This window comes from Fukomys damarensis, unplaced genomic scaffold (genome assembly GCF_012274545.1).
Source record: "Fukomys damarensis isolate Sample0158 unplaced genomic scaffold, DMR_v1.0_HiC HiC_scaffold_14, whole genome shotgun sequence".
NCBI lineage: Eukaryota > Metazoa > Chordata > Mammalia > Rodentia > Bathyergidae > Fukomys > Fukomys damarensis.
In genome coordinates this window covers 61384076-61393609 of record NW_022900926.1, presented here as the reverse complement: position 1 = coordinate 61393609, position 9534 = coordinate 61384076, and the positions used below count along the sequence as shown (strand labels likewise).

The window sequence follows — 9534 nt, the reverse complement described above, 5'->3', positions numbered from 1 at the left end:
TTGGTACTGGGACTGAACTCAGGTCCTTGTGCTTGCGAGGCAGGCAGCAGAACCACTGAGCTATAACCCCAGCCCTGACTTTGGTTTTTATGAGACAGGGCATTAAGTTACTGAGTTGCCCAGGCTCTGAGTGAACTGAACGTGTCACCCTCCTGCCTCTTCCTTCCGAGTGCTGGAATGACAGACATGCATCACCAGGGCCAGCTTCTATTGACTGCATCATTTATTTTTCCTCCAGTTTTCTTGAAGTGAAGAAGAAAAGTTGTTTCCAGGAGCACTTGGCACAATCTGAGCCTGTTTTTGCCTCTGCATGTACATTTTTGGACAGTTTGTTAGCTAATGACATACCATTCATAATCCCATTTGTCAAAATTAGATTTGTGAGGAAAAAATATTCCAGACATACCCTGCCCCTTCACCGTTTATGTCAATGTGACCATGAGCTCCTATTTTAAAGGTTAGACAACCTCTTGGGTTGGAAAAATGGTTCTATGCTATCCACAGGCTTTCCTGAGCTGACAAGATGGCTGTGAATCAGGATACAAAGAGGACTTCTCCCTATTTACTGATTGCATCTGACTGCATTGAAAGGATAACATGTTTTCTTTTGGTAATAAACATTTGGAGAACAGTTCCCAAGTTTTATTTCTCAGAATCAAGGGGTTGCCATAATATGAAGTAGAGAAGGAAAAGAAGATGTGCATACTAGAACCTTCCTAATTCCAAAGAATGTCACTCTGCTTTCAAATAGCAATAGGCTACATGCGAAAACAACTGTATAACATAAATGTGTCATTTTAAAAAATTGATTTTTGACACCTGGAGAAAAAAGGATATTAAATGAAATAGTATGGTGAGAAAGAGATCTAATGCATGGTTAGACTTTGCTAATTGTTCCCACAAATCCACTGTCCTTTTGAATAGGATGGAAGAAATAAAGATAGGTAGAAAAGAGATAAGAAAAAGCATAATTTTAAAATGAAAATCATAACTTCAGGACACAAGCAAGGCTTACCTTTTATTCTTTTTCTTTTCCCCCTAACACAGTAAGCCTGGACAACTTGCTTTCACCTGTAAATGAGTGCAGCCACTCCAGTCCTACTGTGCCAACTCCGCTGTAAAATAGGCTCCCTCTATAAATGGACCATCACCTTTCTCCTTGTGGCCCACACTCTTCCAACCCCCAAACCATGACTAGATGGGCAAATTCCACAGATTTCCACTGCCCAAACCACGTAAATATTCCCAGCTCCTCTCTCTGTCTCTCTTGCATCTGTACTTTATTTGAGTATGTGATTTAAATTTTGGTCTAATAAACCTTTTTGTGTCTTTTAGTGATGTGTCCTGAAAATTCTTTTCCTGTGATGGAAGCCAGTGAACCTGAAATCTATTCCATGGGTAGTGTGGGTTAAGCTCCTTTCTTCAGCTTCAAGAACCTCCTAAGAACTTGACCAGTAACATTTTCTCTTCATGAGCCAGCCAGGAGATAAAAGGAGGTATCATGACTTTGGTAATTTTAGCTGAAGAATTTTTTTGTTTGTTTGTTTCCTCACTTCTCCCAACACCTTGCCCTCTGTTGCATACTTTATTTCTTTTCTTTTTTTCTCTTCCTTTCTGAAAACCTCAGCAGCCCCAGGTGTTCCTCCTTTTAAGCAGTTAGAGGCTCTCAACTCCCTAGAAAAAAGATTGCTTACATATAACAGCACTGAAGATAAGAGCTAGTGGCTGCTCTCACCAGAAACGAGAGGTGATGTCAAGAGGTACCCTCTGTAATGAGCAGTGGCCTCATTCTCTCTCAGGTCAACATAACCCCCTCCTGGGTCAGGAAGTAAAATCTGCTCCTGAGGAGATACAGATAAAGACAGATGCATCCAGAGTCTCCAAGAAGGTTTCTCATACAACTGTCATGGGAAACTGAGTCCTGACAATACAGGAGAAGCAGAACTCCCAACTTGCTAGATATCAGCTATGCCTAGTTCACGTCCCCTGGAACAGAAGAAGGAATTCTCAGCTGGCAGACGGATGCCCGTCTGGACTTCCTGGACCAGGCGGTGCTAATTACAGCCCAATTCGAAGTCACTGCTTATCCCTTGGGAGGCACAGAGGTCTGGCCATTGCATCTTGCCTTGAGGCCTGGTCTTCGGATGCACCTCCAGCCACAACTTATTTTAAAGCGATGGATTTGTAAACATAAAGTATGAATGTTCAGATTTATTATTTTGAAAAACACTTTGGAGTACATGCCCTCGGATAGGCCTGAAGCTTTTATGGCTTCACCTAGCCCCCTTCCTGGCAGTGTTTCCCACAGGACCTGACTAGGCTCGAGAGTGACTCATCACCTCGCGAAACAGTCAAACTAAGTGAGTTGGAGCTGAGTGTCAGAGGGATGAGAGGACAGAAAGGAGAAGAAAAGAAAAGATGTAGAACAGAGGGAGGTAAGAAAAGAGCACTGAGCATTCCAGGCAGTAGCAGGCTCTGTGACAAATCCTTGAAGGCCTGAAACATAAGGCATTGTGATTATATTGTCTAATCTTTTATAAATGTAATATAGCACACACATGAAAGGATACATTAAATATAAAAGTTCATTCTATTTATGGATACATATTGGATAACATCAAGCCAGGTAACAATCTTAGAACCTTTTGTCTGGTCCCAGAGCACTACAGCCATGCAGCAGAATGACACAACTTCTAGACCCCTTTGCCCTGTGGTGATAAAGTTTCCAGTTAGGATGGGTGTGAAAGACCGAAATTGTTTCTCCCTAAAATTCATATGTTGAGGTGCTAAATCCTATTTTGACTATATTTGGAGTAAGGAGGCCATTAGGGTGAAATAGAATCCTAAGGGTGGAGCATCAGTCCAATGGATTAGAGACCTTAAAGGAGAAATATCAGAGAGCTTCCGATCGTCATCTCTGTGATGTAGGACACAGCGGGAAGGCAGCACCTACCAGCCAGGAAGAGGGTCCCCAAAGGGCGTCACTGGTGCAACATTTAGTTTTTGACCAGCTATTTACTGATTGCATCTGACTGCATTGAAAGGATAACATGTTTTCTTTTGGTAACAAACATTTGGAGAACAGTTCCCAAGTTTTATTTCTCAGAATCAAGGGGTTGCCATAATATGAAGTAGAGAAGGAAAAGAAGATGTGCATACTAGAACCTTCCTAATTCCAAAGAATGTCACTCTGCTTTCAAATAGCAATAGGCTACATGCGAAAACAACTGTATAACATAAATGTGTCATTTTAAAAAATTGATTTTTGACACCTGGAGAAAAAAGGATATTAAATGAAATAGTATGGTGAGAAAGAGATCTAATGCATGGTTAGACTTTGCTAATTGTTCCCACAAATCCACTGTCCTTTTGAATAGGATGGAAGAAATAAAGATAGGTAGAAAAGAGATAAGGAAAAGCATAATTTTAAAATGAAAATCATAACTTCAGGACACAAGCAAGGCTTACTTTTTATTCTTTTTCTTTTCCCCCTAACACAGTAAGCCCGGACAACTTGCTTTCACCTGTAAATGAGTGCAGCCACTCCAGTCCTACTGTGCCAACTCCGCTGTAAAATAGGCTCCCTCTATAAATGGACCATCACCTTTCTCCTTGTGGCCCACACTCTTCCAACCCCCAAACCATGACTAGATGGGCAAATTCCACAGATTTCCACTGCCCAAACCACGTAAATATTCCCAGCTCCTCTCTCTGTCTCTCTTGCATCTGTACTTTATTTGAGTATGTGATTTAAATTTTGGTCTAATAAACCTTTTTGTGTCTTTTAGTGATGTGTCCTGAAAATTCTTTTCCTGTGATGGAAGCCAGTGAACCTGAAATCTATTCCATGGGTAGTGTGGGTTAAGCTCCTTTCTTCAGCTTCAAGAACCTCCTCAGAACCTGACCAGTAACATTTTCTCTTCATGAGCCAGCCAGGAGATAAAAGGAGGTATCATGACTTTGGTAATTTTAGCTGAAGAATTTTTTTGTTTGTTTGTTTCCTCACTTCTCCCAACACCTTGCCCTCTGTTGCATACTTTATTTCTTTTCTTTTTTTCTCTTCCTTTCTGAAAACCTCAGCAGCCCCAGGTGTTCCTCCTTTTAAGCAGTTAGAGGCTCTCAACTCCCTAGAAAAAAGATTGCTTACATATAACAGCACTGAAGATAAGAGCTAGTGGCTGCTCTCACCAGAAACGAGAGGTGATGTCAAGAGGTACCCTCTGTAATGAGCAGTGGCCTCATTCTCTCTCAGGTCAACATAACCCCCTCCTGGGTCAGGAAGTAAAATCTGCTCCTGAGGAGATACAGATAAAGACAGATGCATCCAGAGTCTCCAAGAAGGTTTCTCATACAACTGTCATGGGAAACTGAGTCCTGACAATACAGGAGAAGCAGAACTCCCAACTTGCTAGATATCAGCTATGCCTAGTTCACGTCCCCTGGAACAGAAGAAGGAATTCTCAGCTGGCAGACGGATGCCCGTCTGGACTTCCTGGACCAGGCGGTGCTAATTACAGCCCAATTCGAAGTCACTGCTTATCCCTTGGGAGGCACAGAGGTCTGGCCATTGCATCTTGCCTTGAGGCCTGGTCTTCGGATGCACCTCCAGCCACAACTTATTTTAAAGCGATGGATTTGTAAACATAAAGTATGAATGTTCAGATTTATTATTTTGAAAAACACTTTGGAGTACATGCCCTCGGATAGGCCTGAAGCTTTTATGGCTTCACCTAGCCCCCTTCCTGGCAGTGTTTCCCACAGGACCTGACTAGGCTCGAGAGTGACTCATCACCTCGCGAAACAGTCAAACTAAGTGAGTTGGAGCTGAGTGTCAGAGGGATGAGAGGACAGAAAGGAGAAGAAAAGAAAAGATGTAGAACAGAGGGAGGTAAGAAAAGAGCACTGAGCATTCCAGGCAGTAGCAGGCTCTGTGACAAATCCTTGAAGGCCTGAAACATAAGGCATTGTGATTATATTGTCTAATCTTTTATAAATGTAATATAGCACACACATGAAAGGATACATTAAATATAAAAGTTCATTCTATTTATGGATACATATTGGATAACATCAAGCCAGGTAACAATCTTAGAACCTTTTGTCTGGTCCCAGAGCACTACAGCCATGCAGCAGAATGACACAACTTCTAGACCCCTTTGCCCTGTGGTGATAAAGTTTCCAGTTAGGATGGGTGTGAAAGACCGAAATTGTTTCTCCCTAAAATTCATATGTTGAGGTGCTAAATCCTATTTTGACTATATTTGGAGTAAGGAGGCCATTAGGGTGAAATAGAATCCTAAGGGTGGAGCATCAGTCCAATGGATTAGAGACCTTAAAGGAGAGATATCAGAGAGCTTCCGATCGTCATCTCTGTGATGTAGGACACAGCGGGAAGGCGGCACCTACCAGCCAGGAAGAGGGTCCCCAAAGGGCGTCACTGGTGCAACATTTAGTTTTTGACCCAGAACCTTCAGAGTGATGAGAAAATAATTTTTGTGGGTTGAACCATCCAGCCTAGGGTATGTTGGTATGGTAGCTGGTGCTGACCCAATACATGGGCTGATTTACTGGAGTCTCCAGCTTTGGTGGATGCTAAAGCTTACCTTATCTCTTTCTAGTTTCCAAGATTGCCAGGAGACTCAGCTTATTTTTTGCCACAACTTTATTTTTTAGATGAGCAAAAAAACACCAGAGCAAAAATTAGCTTTTATTTTTGTGGGATCTGTCTTCTAAATTCTGCCCCAGTAATTCCTCAGTATCTGGTTATCTCTTTGATGTTTCTAAAAAGCAACTACTATCATCATCCTCATCATCCTCATTTTAAATATTTTGTCCAAGTCTTTTGCTTATTCTCAGTATCAGTGTGAGTATAAATTACCCAGATTATAATTATTAGGAGGAAGTTTGTCATTGTATTTTTCAAATGCAGAAATTGAAGTTCAAAGAGAATTGTCCGCCCAGTAGAACCTCTGTATGAGTCTAACTTGTTTTTGTTCTATTTTTTAAAATTCTGCTTTGTTACAAATACTGAAAAATTAATTTAGTAAGATTTGACTAGAAGGTTATTGTGTTCAGTAAAAATGGTAGGACTCGATTTTTTATTTGTCAGTTACTTGCCTTCTTCTTATATTTCACCTTGGTTCACAACATTCCTTACTCCACCAACCCTACTTAGTAAAGACCAGAACAAAGAAGATTAATGAAGGCTGCTGCTGCTGGTGGTGTCTTCATACTCTGTAGAGCAAAGAAAACTGCATTTTAAAATCATGTATCCAGGTAAAATTCTGGAATTTATCTCCAAAGGAGTACTTATCCAATGTTATCTTATTAATCCTCACAATATGATTGTGGTGACTATTTTATAATGGTTCCAATTTATTAGTAGGAAGCGAATAAACTTGACTAGAATCTTTATTTTAAAAATTCTCCTTTTTGGATTCCCTGGCTCCTACATACATATCTGGCTGCCTCTTTATATTGAAAACTTTGGAATTTGGGTAGTATATTAGTTTGCTAGAACTACCACAACAAGATACCATACCCCAGTGGCTTTCTACAGCAGACACTTGTTCTGTTACCTCCTGGAGGCTGGAGGTCAAAGTACTAGCAGGCCTCTCTTTTGTTTCTCAGATGGCCACTTTCTTTACTGTGTCCCTGACATGTGGTGTATCTCCTCATCTTGTCTTTGTATAAGGACCAGTCCTGTAGGGTAAGGACTCACCTTAATGACCCATTTTAACTTAGTTACTCCTTTCAAGGTCAAATCCCATGGTGCCGGGGCCAGGGCTTCAAAGCAGGAATTTCAGGGGAACACAATTAACCAGAGCACTCAATGGGACATTCAAAGGTAAGACTTTATATGAACATTCTCTAACGATACTCTGTAAAAGAAGTGGGTAAAGAGATGTTTTTATTTGTTTTTGTTTTTTTGGCAGTACCAGGGATCAAACTCAGGACCTTGTGCTTACCAAGCAGGCGTAGTGCTGCTGAGCTACTTCCCCTGCAAAGAGATGTTTTTAAAGGGTAGTGTTAGGGTGGTACCTACAAGGTCAGGAAAAAATTTCTTCTAGCTTTATACAAAACAAAATATCAAAATGGAACAGCAAACTCAATAAAACCAGGCTGACCATACAAAACTGCTGTTTGGTACATAGGGATAATTGTGATAAGGGTCTTTGATTTCATTTATGTGAGGAGTTATCCCAATTGTGCGCTGCGCACTTTAGTAATAAATGAGTGGCTGAACTGCAAACTATGTCAAATGCTCAAGCGCCCTATGCTTTGGAATTAGAGAACTAGACAATAAAGTCTCTTCTCTAGCGCTCCAAGGAGAACAGGTAGTCAGCCGCAGACTGACAGAATCTACCTCAGGCCAGACAGCTTTCATTCTTCTAAAAAGAATTCATGAAGCATTTTCCCTAAAACATAAAAAAACCACACCTCCTCTTGTCTAAATCCTACCTGTGCTTAGTACCCGCACACTTTCATCCCCACTTTCCTGAGCTTTTCACAGGAAAGCTCACCATACAAAGCTCCCGGAAGCGGGAAGCTCACACTGCCGCTTTGGGCCTCCTTCATAGCTGCAGACTGAAGTTTCTGTTAGGAAAGCTGAGAGATCACAATGGCAGGAGGGGAGCTTCGCTGTGGGACTGATAAATGCAGCTCTAACAAGGTCTGGTACTTAACACCCGAGGGAAAAACGAGGCTGTGTGAATCATAACACCCCAACAGTTTCTAGCCTGAGTCCAGGAAAGTCAGGCCCTTTCCAGGCTTGGAGGCCGTGAGCTCTGCGGTGCAGGCCCAGGAGAGCCTGGATTCAGTCGTGGATCGCAGTAATTTACGGCTGCTGTGTTATTTTTACCAAGCAGTGTTCCCTTTGGTTTCTGTTGTGAGTCTGTGAGACACTTCACTTTCTTAGAGATGTTTGTATCTCTACGGGGCAGTTTAGAGTTCAGACAAAGAACCTTCCAGTGACCACGAATAGAAACCCACAGGTGGTAGAGGGTAGAGGGTGGTGAGTGGGCCGGGGTTTTGGCTCAGTGGTTTCGGTGCCTGCCTCGCAAGCTCAAGGACCTGAGTTCAATCCCAGGTACCAAAAAACAAAACAAAAAAAACCAGGCAGCGCTGCTCCATCAGAGGCTAAACTGCATCATCCTCCTCTCCCCGCGCTGGCGTTCAGGGGACGTGGGGCCTAGGCTGACACACAGCAGGGTCGCAGCAGAAGTGACTGAGGTTCTCAGAAATGCGTTTGTTGCAATGTAGCTTGTGTCCAGGTAACGCCCTAGCAGCTCAAGGCTGGAGGCCAACAACCCTCTGCTGTGCTGTTCTGACTCCGCGCATGGCTGTGCTGCCCTCGCTGGTGCGCAGCTTTCACCGGAGCCCAGTGAGGGTGACGCCGCGTCTCCCCCATTGCTAACACTGCAGCGTTGTACGGCTCGTGTGATGCTCGAACAGCGGGAACGAGAAAGTCTGAATTTTGAAAAACATTTCTGGTTTCTGTCTTTTAGGAAATAATTTTCCGCCGCAGTAAGTCTCGGATGGACAGGAATCCAGGCTGAAGCGTATTCCAGAAGCCGATGTGTAACATATAAAGCACGGCCTCTGCTCCCAGAGTCTGAATTCTGCCCCCACTTGGCCCTAGCCTGAAGCCTCAGGGGAGCTGCGAGTTCGCAGAGGAGGCGCAGTCACCCCAGAGACCGCGCTCCTGGGCAGGAGACGGCAGCCAGGCACAGAGGGCAGTTGAAGCTCCGAGGCAGACTGGACCTGGTGGGGAACTGCAGTACTGCGCATAGAAATTCAGCCAAACGCTCGTTTTCTGATAAGAAAAAAATTGTAGGGTTTTCCTATAAGGTAGAATTCAAAGAGCCACAGAAAGACATGAAAAAAATTGGGTGTTTCAAGAGAACGGAATATGAAACTGCTCCCCCTACGCTGAGGGTCACTGAGGACGTTGCAGAGACAGCAGTCAGCCCTGCACGTTTTGGCCCTGGATTCCACACTTCCTACCATGAAGGATGGCTCTGGCTTTGCTGACCTCTAGGGCATGTGTATTAAAGAACTAATACTAACACATCTCTGTTTTGTTCTTTTTTTTTTCTGATGAAAATGTGGTAGTTTTACCTCCAGTTGTGCTTTTAAAATCTTAACTGTTCTGCCGAATAGTCATTGATTATAGATCTTTATTCTCATTAATTTCCTTGTTCTTTTCCTTATAAATAATCAAATCAACACTACCTTGACATGTGAGAAATATATAATTGACCAGCTAAGACTATTTTAGGAATCTTTTGAGTGTTTTTATATAGTTTATGAAAGAAAAATTCTTTGAGACAGGGTCTTACTATGTACTTCAGGTGGGCTTTGTACTGATTATGTAGCCCCGGCTGGCCTCAAATTCATGGCAACCCTCCTGTTACAGCCTCCTGAGTGCTGGGATTACAGGCAGGTGCCACCATGCTCAGCTAGAAAAGTTTTAAAGAAGAAAACTTTACCAACATTCAAAGCTTCACAATTTTAATTAGACACTACAATTAT

The 9534-nt window shown here is 42.7% G+C and overlaps 2 long non-coding RNA genes across 2 annotated transcripts in view; one reads left to right on the top strand and one right to left on the bottom strand.

The window, feature by feature from the left end:
- The window catches only part of LOC104855235, a 22336-nt gene extending 13273 nt beyond the window's left edge, over positions 1–9063 (top strand). The window contains exons 3-7 of the long non-coding RNA XR_778353.3: positions 1336–1496; positions 2297–2435; positions 6176–6276; positions 6759–6847; positions 8508–9063. This is a non-coding gene — a long non-coding RNA (uncharacterized LOC104855235). The remainder of the gene's footprint in view (positions 1–1335; positions 1497–2296; positions 2436–6175; positions 6277–6758; positions 6848–8507) is intronic.
- LOC104855234 overlaps positions 6114–9534 on the bottom strand; it is a 29538-nt gene continuing 26117 nt past the window's right edge. The window contains exon 4 of the long non-coding RNA XR_778352.2: positions 6114–6234. This is a non-coding gene — a long non-coding RNA (uncharacterized LOC104855234). The remainder of the gene's footprint in view (positions 6235–9534) is intronic.